The sequence below is a fragment of the Henckelia pumila genome, chromosome 3, assembly GCF_033568475.1.
Source record: "Henckelia pumila isolate YLH828 chromosome 3, ASM3356847v2, whole genome shotgun sequence".
NCBI classification, from domain to species: domain Eukaryota; kingdom Viridiplantae; phylum Streptophyta; class Magnoliopsida; order Lamiales; family Gesneriaceae; genus Henckelia; species Henckelia pumila.
In genome coordinates this window covers 70,608,233-70,624,017 of record NC_133122.1, presented here as the reverse complement: position 1 = coordinate 70,624,017, position 15,785 = coordinate 70,608,233, and positions in this window count along the sequence as shown.

Here is a 15,785-nt window from a genome sequence, read left to right as displayed (position 1 = left end):
ACGAATCTCTGGCCAGAGTACATGATGTGTTTTAAGAAATGGTTTCTTAGTAGCACATGCGATGTCACTATTTGATCTTCAAGATGTATTGCATAGTTATCGAATCTCGAACGACTCTCGATTTACCAATGGTTGTTGATTCGATCGGGATATTTGGATGAAGGGACCGTAATGTACGCTAACCAAAATCTATTGGTTCTTGCAGGCACTATCAGTGATACCTAGGGAATAATGAGGCGATGTTGCTAGGCGCTCTTACCATGATTCGATGGGCAAGTCGGAAATTGTTGTTCCGAGTCACAAGGAGTTGTGAGCCCACGGCTAGCTGTATCCTTGAACCATTGAGGGTCACACAGAGTAATGGATTTTTAATCCTCGTTGAGATAGTTAAATTTAAAGAGTTAAATTTAATGAACAAAGAAGTGGAACTTCTTATTTAAGAGTAGAGGAGTAAGATTTCCTAAAATGACATAGGGATGGGCATTTTTGGAAACCACTGAATTCGGATTCAGAAAATTTATCTTGACTCTAAAAGATGCAGAAATGGTTTCTGTGAACATTGGTGAAATTGGTTTATCAATCTGAGTCACGATGAATTTTATATTAATTTCTGAACATGCGGGCTTTGCTTGTTAGGCTTGAACTTATGACTAATGGGCCCTAAGCTATTAGCAGCCCACATTATAAATAAGTTATTGCAGTACAGAAATTACACAACAGAGGTCACAAAATATTTTCGAAAACCCTAGCTGTGTTTTAAAAAGTGACCGCCCCCCCCCTCCCCTCTCTGCTCGGGAAAATTCCAGCCTGTGAATTTTGAATTACAGTCTGGTTTAACGGATCAAATTCGTTAATTCTCTTCGTAGAAACTTCTGATAGATTTTCTAGTGCAATCTATCAGAGGGATTAAACTTCTGTTCGTGGACCTGATTGAAGAATTGTTCGTCCATCAGTTCCTGGGATATACAACAAGAGCAGAGTAATCTGTTGGTGTCCATAATCTCGATTCGAGATTGGAGGTAAAAATTTAAATTGTTATTTAATTTTTACACACACAATTTAATCGTAAAGTTTTGATACCCATTATGGAATCGTTCCATATAAAATTTTTAAACTTCCGTTGCACCGGGTATCACGTCGGATCGAATTGTTCGAGTCCGAAAATTTTAAAATTGATTTTTGGATAAATTTGAATTTTTGGAAAATTTATAGATTTTATCCGTTAAATCAGATTTTATGAAATTAATTATTTTTGGTACAATTGATGATAAGATATGATCTTATGGAAATATTGAGTAAAATATGATTTTATGTATAAAATTGGATTTTATATGTAAAATATGATTTTATTTGATAAAAAGATAAAATATGATTTTGTAAGTAAAATAAGATTTTATATATGGAATATGATTTTATCCTTTTAATTTAAATTGCTATTGCATGTTATCCAATAAATTAATTTTGAATTAAATATTATTGGATAAGGATGATCGATTGTCATGACCAATTTTGTAGGTGTATGTTAGGAATTTACATTTGTTTTTATTGTTGTTGGATTTATTAATGGGCCTGGTTTATGGCCCAATATGAATTGTCATATGTAATAAAAGTGGTCCTGATTTATGGCCCGTTCCCACCCCTAAAAATGTATCCCCTACTTGTCATAGTTATTTATTGTAAATACATTAGACTTAGTGGGAGATGAAGATTTGAAGACGGAGGTGGTCCCAGCAGACAATAAAGACAGAAGAAATGTAAATTAGAAGCTCAATGTAATAGGATTGCATTGCATACCTGCATATTACCTAGGATTGGACTTAGACTCGTGATTGGCAACCACGGGTCGATTAGAAATGGAATCGATCATCCTATATAATATATGATATTATCGTTGTATGCATGTTTTAGACTAAATTGTATGAATCCCGCAAGCATACAAATTTTAAATGATGAGACAAATTTTCAAAATTAAAATCTCTCATTTTAAATATGATTTAAAATTGATATCAAGATAAATAAAGGAAATTTAAATATTGTTTAAATGTTCCTACCTTCCATCAACGATCAATGTATGAGATGCTACCCGCGGATACGGTCCGGCTCATATTATTGGGGGGGCCCGTTCGTCGGAAAGCTGTACATTGGATCGACACATGTTGTAAGTTGGATGGAACTCCCATGGGATTGGCTCATATTATTGGGGGATCCACATGGCGACCGTCCATCACAACTTAATATTGATGGGTCATCTTGACATGTCACAATAAATGGCGTCATATTATTGGGCCCTTATTGGACATGAGGTAAAAACGTGGAGGTTTCTTTGGAAGCAATTAGGCTCTACCTTTTGAAAATTATGGTTGGCTGATATTATTCGGGACCATAGTTTGTCAATTGGATTCCATGTTCCCACTAAGGAAAACAGTTTCCCGTTTTCACTAGAGGGTAGTGAAATCGTTAAAATAGTGGGAGTGAGATTCATAAAATAAATTTCGCCTATTTTATGTCTTAGTATCTTAATTAAACAATCACTGATAATTGTCTGTTTCTTTTCAGTATTTCATTAAGATGAATTCGCGCAATCCACTATTCTCTATTCTCGAAAAAAATAAACTGACTGGCGCAAACTATACGGAATGGTTCCGTAAGTTGAATATTGTCTTGACCTCGGAGAAGATGCTCTACGTGTTAGAAAAATCTCCTCCGAAGGAAGCACCAACTGACATAAGTCCGGAAGAGTTGGCCAAACTTGATACATGGTGGGACCATGATATCAAGGCCAAATGGTATATGCAAGCCTCGATGTCTGATGAACTCCAGAGGTGATTTGAGGATACCGTGAATGCTGCTGACATTCACGTACAACTCAAGGAACTTTTTGGGGCTCAATCGAGAGCTGAAAGGTTCGCTACTGTAAAAGAGCTAATGACGTGTCGCATGCGTGAAGGGACTTCGGTCCGTGATCATGGGGTACGAGTGATTTGGCTCATACAGAAGTTGGTAACGCTTGATTTGGTGTTGGAGCATGAACTCAACGTGGACTTATTACTTCTCTCTCTTCCTTCTTCGTTTGACGGATTTGTGGTGAATTTCAATATGAACAAGATAGAGTCCTCCCTTGAAGAGATGGTCAATATGCTTGTAACATATGAAGCCACTTTAAAGAAGGATAAATCAGTTCTCTTGGTGGGCTCCTCTTCTTCTGCTAAGAAGGGGCCAAGTACAAAGGGTAAGAAACGTTCTGCCCCACCCAAGAAAACCGGACCCGAGAAGAAGAACAAGACAAATGCTTCAAACATGGAAAAGTCCAAGGATGTTTGCCATCACTGCAAGAAACCCGGTCATTGGAAACGTAACTGCAAGGAATATCTAGAGCAGTTGCGAACTGCGAAGGGTATGTTCTATATTGAAATAAATGTTTCACTTAATACTACTTCTTGGGTATTGGATACCGGATGTGGATCTCACATTTGAAATGATTTGCAGGTGATGACAAGAAGTCGCAAGCTTAGAATGGGTGAGACCCAGCTGAGACTCGAAAATGGTTCTAGGTTGAAGCCAAAGCTGTGGGAGATGTTTATTTAATTTTGCAGAACGATTTTAAGTTACTTTTGAGAGATGTTTTATTTGTTCCAGATTTGATTAAAAACATTATTTCTGTTTCTATGCTTGATAGAGATGGTTTTTCTTGCAATTTTGTGAATGGGATTTGCAATATTTACAAGAATGAATGTTTGATTGGAAATGGACAATTTGAAAACGATCTATATAACTTAAAATTAAAAGACGTTCCAATAAATTATGTTGATAAACCGGTAACAACGAGCAAAAGGAAAATCGATAGTCAAAACCCGGCAAACCATTGGCATGCTAGGCTAGGTCATATTTCCTCAAGGAGGATGAACAAGCTAGTGGGAGAGGGCATGTTTGATATGTCTGATATTAACTCTCTACCTACTTGTGAGTCCTGTCTGAAAGGAAAAATGACTAAATCTCCTTTTAAGGGGAAACCTGAGTGTAGTCAAAATCTGTTGGATTTGATCCATTCAGATGTTTGTGGTCCATTTAGAATTGATACACAATTTGGCTACACCTACTTCATTACCTTTACTGATGATTATTCAAGGTATGGGTATTTATATTTAATGAAATATAAGTCTGAAGCATTTGAAAAGTTCAAAGAATTCAAGGCTGAAGTAGAAAACAAGCTAGGTAAAAGTATTAAAGCACTTCGATCGGATCGAGGTGGAGAATACTTAAGTACCGAGTTTTTGGACTATCTGAAAGAGAATGGGATTCTCTCTCAGTGGACTCCTCCTATGACACCTCAGCTGAATGGTGTATCGGAGCGTCGTAATCGAACTTTGTTGGACATGGTTCGATCCATGATGAGCTTCACTGAGCTTCCACCTTCGTTTTGGGGCTACGCGCTTGAAACGGCGGTATTGTTGTTGAACAACGTCCACACCAAAGCAGTGGACAAAACACCATATGAGTTATGGAATGGCAAAGCTCCTAAGTATTCGTACTTGAGGATTTGGGGATGTCCTGCTTACGTGAAGCAGACAGTGGGAGATAAGTTGGATAGTCGATCCACCTTATGTTATTTTGTAGGGTATCCGAAGAATTCAATCGGATATTATTTCTATTATCCTGCTGAAACAAAGGTGTTTGTTTCAAGGAATTCCACCTTCTTGGAGAAGGAGTTCTTATTGGATAAGAAAGGCGAGATGATGGAACTCGAAGAAATTCGAGAAGAACCCGAAATACAAAATAATGATCCTACACCTCAGGAACCAATGATGGACACGCCTATACTTAGAAGATCCGAGAGGACTTCTAGACCTCCTATTCGATATGGTCTTCTTCTTGAAGGGGATCAAGATGAACCCAACGTTGGATGTGATCCAAGAAACTTCAAGGAAGCAATTTCTGATGCGGATTCAAATTTATGGCTTGAAGCTATGCAGTCGGAAATAGATTCAATGCATACAAACCAAGTTTGGTCTTTAGTAGATCCTCCCGATGGAATTGTTCCAATAGGGTGTAAATGGATCTACAAGAGAAAGCTTGGGCCTGATGGTAAGGTATTGACCTACAAGGCACGATTGGTGGCGAAAGGTTATACTCAAAGACAAGGAGTTGACTATGATGAAACCTTTTCACCAGTTGCAATGTTGAAGTCCATAAGAATCCTTATTGCCATAGCTGCTTGGTATGACTATGAGATATGGCAAATGGATGTGAAGACTGCATTTCTTAATGGAAACATTAAGGAAGAGATCTATATGACGCAGCCTGAGGGATACACATCCATGGGAAGCGAGCATAAGGTATGCAAGCTTCAGAGATCGATCTATGGTCTCAAACAAGCATCAAGAAGTTGGAACCAGAAATTTGATGAAACAATAAAGGATTTTGGTTTCATCAAGAACCCGGGGGAACCATGCGTGTACAAGAAAGTAGTTAAGGATGCTGTGACATTCTTAGTACTTTATGTTGATGACATCCTACTCATTGGGAATGATGTAGGGATGTTGCAGTCAACAAAGATATGGTTATCAGGTAAATTCTCGATGAAGGATTTGGGTGAGGCATCCTATATTCTAGGGATACAGATCTATAGAGATAGATCTAAGAGAATGATAGGACTTACTCAAGCTACTTACATCGAAACCATATTGAAAAGGTTTTCAATGGATGGGTCCAAGAGAGGACATCTACCTATGTGTCATGGAGTTTCTCTATCCAAGTCCATGTGTCCCAAGACTGATGAAGAGATAGAGAAAATGACACATGTACCATATGCGTCAGCCATTGGTAGTATCCTATATGGGATGATATCTACCAGACCGGATGTAGCATTTGCTCTGAGTGTCACGAGCAGATATCAAGCTAATCCCGGTCAAATGCATTGGAAAGCCGTGAAGGACATTCTTAAGTACTTACGAAGGACTAAGAATATGTTCATGGTATATGGAGGAAGAGAACTGAAATTGGAAGGCTATACCGACTCTAGCTTCCAAAGTGATGTGGATGACTCGAAGTCAACCTCTGGATTTGTGTTCATGCTCAATGGCGGTGCTGTCTCTTGGAAGAGTTCCAAGCAGGACACCACAGCGGATTCCACCACTGAGGCAGAATACATTGCGGCATCAGCTGCTGCTAAAGAGGCCGTTTGGATGAGGAATTTCGTCCAAGAGTTGGGCGTCATTCCTGAAGTTGTTGGTCCAGTCCCGGTGTACTGTGACAACATGGGTGCCGTTGCTCAGGCAAAGGAACCAAGGTCTCATCAAAGATCCAAACACGTACTGAGGAAATACCACATCATCCGGGAGATCGTGGAAAGAGGAGACATCACTGTCGAGAGAGTGGCCTCTGCAGACAATATCGCTGATCCACTTACTAAGCCCTTGCCAGGACCATTATTTGACAAACATCGCGAAGCAATGGGACTGCGTAGTATGACTAGTTGGCTATAGGGCAAGTGGGAGATTGAAAGAGTGGGTGCCCGGTGAGCCAACTTGTGGCTAAGGGCTTTGATGACTCTTTGTATAAACAATCTTTTGTTTAATATAATTTACACTTTTATTAATGGCAATGACTTTATCTTTCTTCATATTGTTATATTGTGATATACTATTGTTGTTTTGATAAAGACCTTGAATATACTATAGTGTATGTAAGATGTGGTAGTACATGAGGATGACTATCATGAAACACATCTTATAATCACTGTATATTCTAAACAGTTCCTAGTCGATTGAGCCGTCCGCGGTTTTGGTTGTACACCATTAGTCCTTACTGCTTGAAACATCATTGAGACTCTATATGCTAGTACTGTACTTTGACTCGTTTACCGACTCTATTGGGGTCATCAGGTGTCGGGATTAGGTACAGTTACGACACATATAGGAGTCGATGATTTTTTGTCAAGGATTCACCACATACTTGCGAGTGTGGATATCCTATGCAATCTGAGGAGATATTAGTGTGACGAATCTCTGGCCAGAGTACATGATGTGTTTTAAGAAATGTTTTCTTAGTAGCACATGCGATGTCACTATTTGATCTTCAAGATGTATTGCATAGTTATCGAATCTCGAACGACTCTCGATTTACCAATGGTTGTTGATTCGATCTGGATATTTGGATGAAGGGACCGTACTGTACGCTAACCAAAATCTATTGGTTCTTGCAGGCACTATCAGTGATACCTAGGGAATCATGGGGCGATGTTGCTAGGCGCTCTTACCATGATTCGATGGGCAAGTCAGAAATTGTTGTTCCGAGTCACAAGAAGTTGTGAGCCCACGGTTAGCTGTATCCCTGAACCATTGAGGGTACACAGAGTAATGGATTTTTAATCCCCGTTGAGATAGTTAAATTTAAAGAGTTAAATTTAATGAACAAAGAAGTGGGACTTCTTATTTAAGAGTCGAGGAGTAAGATTTTCTAAAATGACATAGGGATGGGCATTTTTGGAAACCACTGAATTCGGATTCAAAAAATTTATCTTGACTCTAAAAGATGCAGAAATGGTTTCTGTGAACATTGGTGAAATTGGTTTATCAATCTGAGTCACGATGAATTTTATATTAATTTCTGAACATGCGGGCTTTGCTTGTCAGGCTTGAACTTATGACTAATGGGCCCTAAGCTGTTAGCAGCTCACATTATAAATAAGTTATTGCAGTACAGAAATTACACAACAGAGGTCACAAAATATTTTCGAAAACCCTAGCTGTGTTTTAAAAAGTGGCCCCCCCCTCTCTGCTCGGGAAAATTCCAGCCTGTGAATTTTGAATTTGCAGTCTGGTTTAACGGATCAAATTCGTTAATTCTCTTCGTAGAAACTTCTGATATATTTTCTAGTGCAATCTATCAGAGGGATTAAACTTCTGTTCGTGGACCTGATTGAAGAATTGTTCGTCCATCAGTTCCTGGGATATACAACAAGAGCAGAGTAATCTGTTGGTGTCCATAATCTCGATTCGAGATTGGAGGTAAAAATTTAAATTGTTATTTAATTTTACACACAAAATTTAATCGTAAAGTTTTGATACCCATTATGGAATCGTTCCATATAAAATTTTTAAACTTCCGCTGCACCGGGTATCAATTCTGATTGATCTGATCACCGTTCTCCAACAGAGAAGGTGGTTGGAAGGCATCCAAGTTTCCTTTTTCTTCGTTGATTTATGGGTTGTTAGAGTCTCAAGGCTTTCAGAAGTAATATGACGAAGAATTGATTGGAGAATATGAACTATTGAAGATTGCTCCTGGTTTGCTGAAGGGAAATCGAAAGACTAATCTACAATGGACTGGTGTTGCACCCAGTGTTTCCAACACTGAGTCTGTTCCTCCAACTACCATTCATAATACTGCTCTGCTTGTGTTGAACTCTACTGAAATAAGAGCTCAAATGGCTCATGCTGAACAGAAAATTTGTAGTGACCCTGCATGGAATCACCTACTAACTGGCAACTAATATCATGCATTAAACTTAATACAGCAAAATACATAACAGAGTAAAACGTGCGGAAACATAATCCATAAATTACATATCAGCTTAGTAAAATATATCCAGACTTAATACTGAAGTGATACAACCATATCGAAAAACTTAAAAGTAAACATTATACAGCTATATTGAATCCTGCTGTATAATAAACTCCTCAAGGCTCCTGCTCCCTAGTCCTGCCTTGAACTACCTGCTCCGTCCATCCTGCGACCTACCCCGTGGAATAGGGTGTCCAAGATAACAACTAGGACGTGAGCGCTAACGCCCAGTACATAAACATGAGTAAACATATGTATATAATGCATGCAACATGATGACTAGTAAAAGGTCATCTGAAAAGTCTTGCTCAGTACGGGCGCCACATGAGTGCTGCCACCGCACGGATCAACCTCTGGGTGCAACCACACTCATCTAGTACACCAGAGTAGTCAGACATACATGTCCCCATCGTTGCGGTACTCTTCGTGACAGACTATCGAGTATAGAGTTGAGCGGCTCTATAATCAGGTATAACAAGATATAGGCTCAATGTGTATATGCACATGACATATGAATATGGTAAACGGTAAATCATATATCATGCCATATAATAATGCCAAATAAATGCAACATATAAACATGTATACTCGCTGGCAATCTCAGTCAATGTGTACGTACCTCTAAGCTAGTTCAAGTATAGTAAATCCTAGGTTCCAAGCTTATATTCAAAAGTTTACCGTATCACTACATAAGTTCTATAAGCCTTAACTAAGCTAATAAGTACTCCCAAAACTTAAATAGATTCCCGGACCATACCTTCATCCGTAGATAGCCCTTTGGAGTCGCTGGTCCCGGATGACTATAACCACACCTTGGTTATTCTAGAACCTCGATTATAACCGATAGGACCCTCAAGTGTATAACTCACACTATATAACTGGAGAAGGAAACTCGGAAATTTGTAATTCAAATTGAAATCGAACGAGTCCTATTTATAGGAAAATTTCTGGTCGAGTTCGGGCCCTCCGAACTGGGGTTCGGATCGTCCGATCCAACTCACTGCCTGCATGCGAGACACGTCGAGTTCGGACCGTCAGATCACCACTTTGGGTAGTTCGAAGTGTCTAAATTCGACACTTGTCAAATACCATGGCTGAGTAATCCTGCCTACTTGGCACAGGTGAAGTTCGGGTCGTCCGATCCTACTTCGGATCGTCCGAACTTGCCTTAACTTCGAAGTCAAAAAGCTCACCTTCGGAGCCCCCGGTGTGCTGAGTTCGGGCTGTCTGAAGTCCTCTTCGGACCGTCCGAACTGGCTCAGAAAAGAAAATCCAATTCTTGATTCTGAAGTCCGATTAAGCCCCGGAATTGGTTAATTACCAACCCTAAATCATGTTTAACATATTATTATCTTAAAATGGAATCTGGGTTACTACATTCTCCCCACCTTTAGATATTTCGTCCGCAAAATAAAATCTAAAGACAAATCAAGATAACAATATGAAACATCAAACCATGTTTTATTACAACAACTGTAATTTCATCTTTACATGGTAATCAAAAGTACAAAGCAAACAACTCAGGATATTCAGCCCGAATATAGCTCTCGGTTTCCAAAGTTGCTTCTTTAACGCCTCGGCGCTGCCACTGTATCATCACAAGTGGTATAGTCTTGTTCCGAAGAATTTTCTCCTTCCTATCTAGGATACGGAGTGGTCGCTAAACAAAAGACAGATTTGGTTCTAGCTGAATATCATTATGCTGGATAATATGAGATTCATCAGCTATGTACTGTCGAAATAATAACACATGAAAAACATTATGTATACTGGAAAGAAATGGCAGTAACTCCAAACGATATGCAACATCTCCACTCTTATCCAGTATCTGGAAAGGCCCAATGAAACAAGGTGATAACTTGTCTTTCACACCGAACCTCATCACCTTCCTAAAAGGTGACACTCGTAGGAACACATATTCACCAGGCTCAAACTGAAGTGGCCTGCGGTGAATATTAGCGTAACTCGTTTTTGATCTTGAGCAGTTTTGATCCTCCGCTTGATCAAATCTACCTTGTCTACAATCTGCTGCACCAATTCATGACCCTAGACTTGTCGTTCCCCGACTTCATCCCAGAATAACGGAGTACGACACCGTCGACCATACAATGCCTCGAAAGGTGCCATATCAATACTACGATGATAACTGTTATTGTAGGCAAATTCGATCAAAGGTAACTGATCCTTCCAAGATGAGCTAAAATCCATGACAGAAGAACGTAGCATATCCTCCAGCGTACGAATAGTTCGCTCTGACTGCCCGTCAGTCTTCAGATGATATGCAGTGCTCAAACTCAGAGTGGTACCCAACTCCTGCTGAAAACTACCCAGAAACGTGAGGTAAATCGCGGATCTCTATCACTAACTATGCTCACTGGAATCCCATGTAATCGCACTATCTCCTGGATATATAAGCGTGCCATGCGATCATAAGAATACTCCCGGTTGTAAGGAATAAAGTGTGCTGATTTCGTCAAACGGTCAACAATGACCCAGATAGCATTACACTGACGTGAAATCATAGGCAAGTGGGTGACAAAATCCATAGTCACATGCTCCCATTTCCATTCGAGAATCTCAAGATTCTGCAGTAATCCACCTGGTCGTCGGTGTTCAGCCTTGACCTGTTGGCAAACCAAACATCTTGAAACAAACTGATATACACTCCGCTTCATCCATTTCCACCAGAATCTGGTTCGCAAGTCCTTATACATTTTCATGCTTCCAGGATGAACAGACAATCGACTCCTGTGAGCTAAGATAGAATATCATTCCTGAGCTCCGTAACATCAGGTACAACCACTCAATTTGATAAGCACAATAAACCATCTGCCTGAAAATGGAATCCAGATGTATTACCCCATTGGCTAGACGTGCCAAACGCTGAGTCTTAACATCAGATATCTGAGCATCTCTGATTCGAGAATACAGTGCTGGCTCAGATAATATAGTATACAAACGAATTCCATTTCTTCCTTTCTTGTGCTTGAGTTTAAAACTCAATGAACAACACTCTTGAACCAAATAAGATATATCACTAGTCTGAAGTGCAGAAAGTCTCACCTGCCGACTCAAGGCATCAGCAGTAAGATTAGCAGAACCTGGATGATATTTGATTTCACAATAATAATCCTTCAAAAGATCCATCCAGCGTCTCTGTCGCATATTCAACTCCGCCTGAGTGAATAAATACTTCAAAATCTTGTGATCCGTGAATATCTCAAATTTCTCGTCATAAAGATAATGCCTCCAAATCTTGAGTGCAAATAGAATGGCGGCTAACTCGAGATTATGTACTGGATAATTATTCACATGCGTCTTCAACTGTCGAGAAGCACAGGCAATAACATGTCCATGCTGTGTAAGAACACATCCTAACCCCTGACCAGAGGCATCAGTATAGACAACATAACCTCTTGATCCAGAAGGTAGAGCTAGCATAGGTGCAGTAGTAAGACGTCAACTGTAGTGACCCTGCATGGTATCACCTACTAACTGGCAGCTAATAGCATGCATTAAACTTAATACAACACAATAACTTAACAGAGTAAAACATGCGAAAACAAAACCATAATTTACATATCAGCTTAGTAACATAATCCAGGCTTAATTCTGTAGTGATACAACCAAATCGAAACCTTAAACAGTAAACATTATACAACTATATCGAATCCTGTTGTATAATAAAATCCTCAAGGCTCCTGCTCCCTAGTCCTGCCTTGAACTACCTGCTCCGTCCATCCTGAGACCTGCCCCATGGATAGGGTGTCCAAGATAACAACTAGGACGTGAGCACTAACGCCCAGCACATAGACATGAGTAAACATATGTATATAATGCATGAAACATGATGACTGGTACAGGGTCATCTGAAAAATCATGCTCAGAACCGGCGCCACATGAGTGCTGCCACTGCATGGATCAACCTCTGGGTGCAACCACACTTGTCTAGTACACCAGAGTAGACAGACATAAATGTCCCCGCCGTCGCGGTACTCTCAGTGACAGACTATCGAATATAGAGCTGAGCGGCTCTATAGTCAGGTATAACAAGGTATAGGCTCAACGTGTATATGCACATGACATATGAATATAGAAAGCGGTAAATCATATATCATTCCATATAATAATGCCAAATAAATGCAACATATAAACATGTATACTCGCTGGCAATCTCAGTCAATGTGTACGTACCTCTAGGCTAGTTCAAGTATAGTAGGATCCTAGGTTCCAAGCCTATATTCAAAAGTTCACCGTATCACTACATAAATTCTATAAGCCTTAACTAAGCTAATAAGTACTCCCAAAACTTAAACAGATTCCCAGACCATACCTTCGTCCGTAGATAGCCCTTTGGAGACGCTAGTTCCGGATGACTATAACCACACCTTGGTTATTCCAGAACCTCTATTATTACCGATAGGGCCCTCAAGTGTATATCTCACACTATATAACTGAAGAAAGAAACTCGAGAATTAGTATTTAGAAATGAATCTGAGAAGCCCTATTTATAGGCAAAATTCCCGGCCAGGATCGGAACTTCCGATTTCAGGATCGGAGCTTCCGATCCAGCTCACTGCGTGCATGTGTGACACGTCGGGATCGGAACTTCCGATCGGGCGATCGGAGCTTCCGATCTGCTCTACATTCAATACTTGTCAAAACTCGTGGCTGAGTCATCGAGCATTGCTGGCAGCTGGAGATCGGAACTTCCATTCCAGAATCAGAGCTTTCGATCTCGGTGCTTCCGCTGAGCTTCCGAAGTGGCTGGGATCGGAGCTTCCGATCTGGGTTCAGAGCTTCCGATCCGGCCCAAAGTCAAAAGCCCAAATTCCCTTCCGAAGTCCAATAATACTCCGAAATTACTAACCCTTAATCATGTTTAACATATTATTATCTTAAAATGGAATCTGGGTTATTACATTCTCCCCACCTTTAGATATTTCGTCCGCGAAATAATATCTAAAGACAAAATCAAGATAACAATATGAAACATCAAACCATGTTTTATTACAACAACTGTAATTACATCTTACATGGTAAATCAAAAGTACAAAGCAAACAACTCAGGATATTCCGCTTGCATATGACTCTCTGTTTCCCAAGTTACTTCTTCAACGCCTCGGCGCTGCCATTGTACCATCACAAGTGGTATAGTCTTGTTCCGAAGAACTTTCTCCTTCCTGTCTAAGATACGGATTGGTCGTTCAACAAAAGACAGATCTGGCTCTAGCTGAATATCAGTAGACTGAATCACATGAGATTCATCAGCTATATACTGTCGAAGTAATGACACATGAAAAACGTTATGTATACTGGAAAGATTTGGCGGTAACGCCAAACGATATGCAACATCTCCAATCTTCTCTAGTATCTGGAAAGGTCCAATAAAACGAGGAGACAACTTGAATTTCACGCCGAATCTCATCACCTTCCTGAAAGGTGATACTCGTAGAAACACATATTCACCAGGCTCAAAATAAAGTGGCCTGCGACGAATATTAGCATAACTGGCATGTCTATCTTCAGCAACTTTGATCCTATGCTTGATCAAATCTACCTTGTCTACAATCTGTTGCACCAATTCAGGACCCTCGACTTGTCGTTCCCCGACTTCATCCCAGAATAACAGAGTACGACACCGTCGACCGTACAATGCCTCGAAAGGTGCCATATCAATACTACGATGATAACTGTTATTGTAGGCAAATTCGATCAAAGGTAACTGATCCTGCCAAGATAATCCAAAATCCATGACAGATGAATGTAGCATATCCTCCAGCGTACGAATCGTCCGTTCTGACTGCCCGTCAGTCTCCGGATGATATGCAGTGCTCAAATTCAGAGTGGTACCCAACGCCTCCTGAAAACTACCCCAAAAACGTGAGGTAAATCGTGGGTCTCTATCACTAACTATGCTCACTGGAATCCCATGCAATCGCACTATCTCCTGGATGTATAAACGTGCCATGCGATCATAAGAATACTCCCGGTTATAAGGAATAAAGTGTGCTGATTTCGTCAAACGGTCAACAACGACCCAGATAGCATCACACTGACGTGAAGTCATAGGTAAGTGGGTAACAAAGTCCATAGTCACGTGCTCCCACTTCCATTCAGGAATCTCAAGATTCTGCAGTAATCCACCTGGTCGTCGGTGTTCAGCCTTGACCTGTTGACAAACCAAACATCTCGAAACAAATTGATACACACTTCGCTTCATTCTTTTCCACCAGAATCTAGTTCGCTAGTCCTTATACATTTTCATGCTTCCAGGATGAACTGATAATCGACTCCTGTGAGCTTGAGAAAGAATATCGTTCCTGAGCTCCGCAACATTAGGTACAACCACTCGATTAAATAAGCACAATAACCCATCTGTCTGAAAATGAAATCCAGATGTATTAACTCCATTGGCTAAACGTGCCAAATGCTGAGTCTTAACATCAGATATCTGAGCACCTCTGATCCGAGAATACAATGCTGGCTCAGACAAAATAGTATACAACCGAATCTCATTTCTCCCTTTCTTGTGCTTGAGCGTAAAACTCAAAGAACAGCACTCTTGTATCATATGAGATACTTCACTAGTCTGAAGTGCAGAAAGTCTCACCTGCCGACTCAAGGCATCAGCAGTAAGATTGGCAGAACCTGGATGATATTTGATTTCACAATCATAATCCTTTAGAAGATCCATCCAGCGTCTCTGTCGCATATTCAACTCTGCCTGAGTGAATAAATACTTCAAACTCTTGTGATCCGTGAATATCTCAAATTTCTCGCCATAAAGATAATGCCTCCAAATCTTGAGCACAAATAAAGTGGCGGCTAACTCGAGATCATGTACTGGATAATTACTCTCATGCGTCTTCAACTGTCGAGAAGCATAGGCAATAACATGTCCATGCTGTGTCAGAACACATCCTAAACCCTGACCAGAGGCATCAGTATAGACAACATAACCTCCTGATCCAGAAGGTAGAGCTAGCACAGGTGCAGTAGTAAGACGTCCACGCAGCTCGTGAAATGACTCCTCACAATCCAAGGACCATATGAAGGCAACATCTTTCCGTGTAAGCTGTGTCAAAGGCCTAGCCAACTGTGAAACATTTTCGATGAACCGACGGTAATATCTAGCTAGACCCAAGAAACTACGAATCTCAGCAACCGTCGTCGGACGAGACTAGTTCAGCACTGCCTCTATCTTACTAGGATCAACAGAT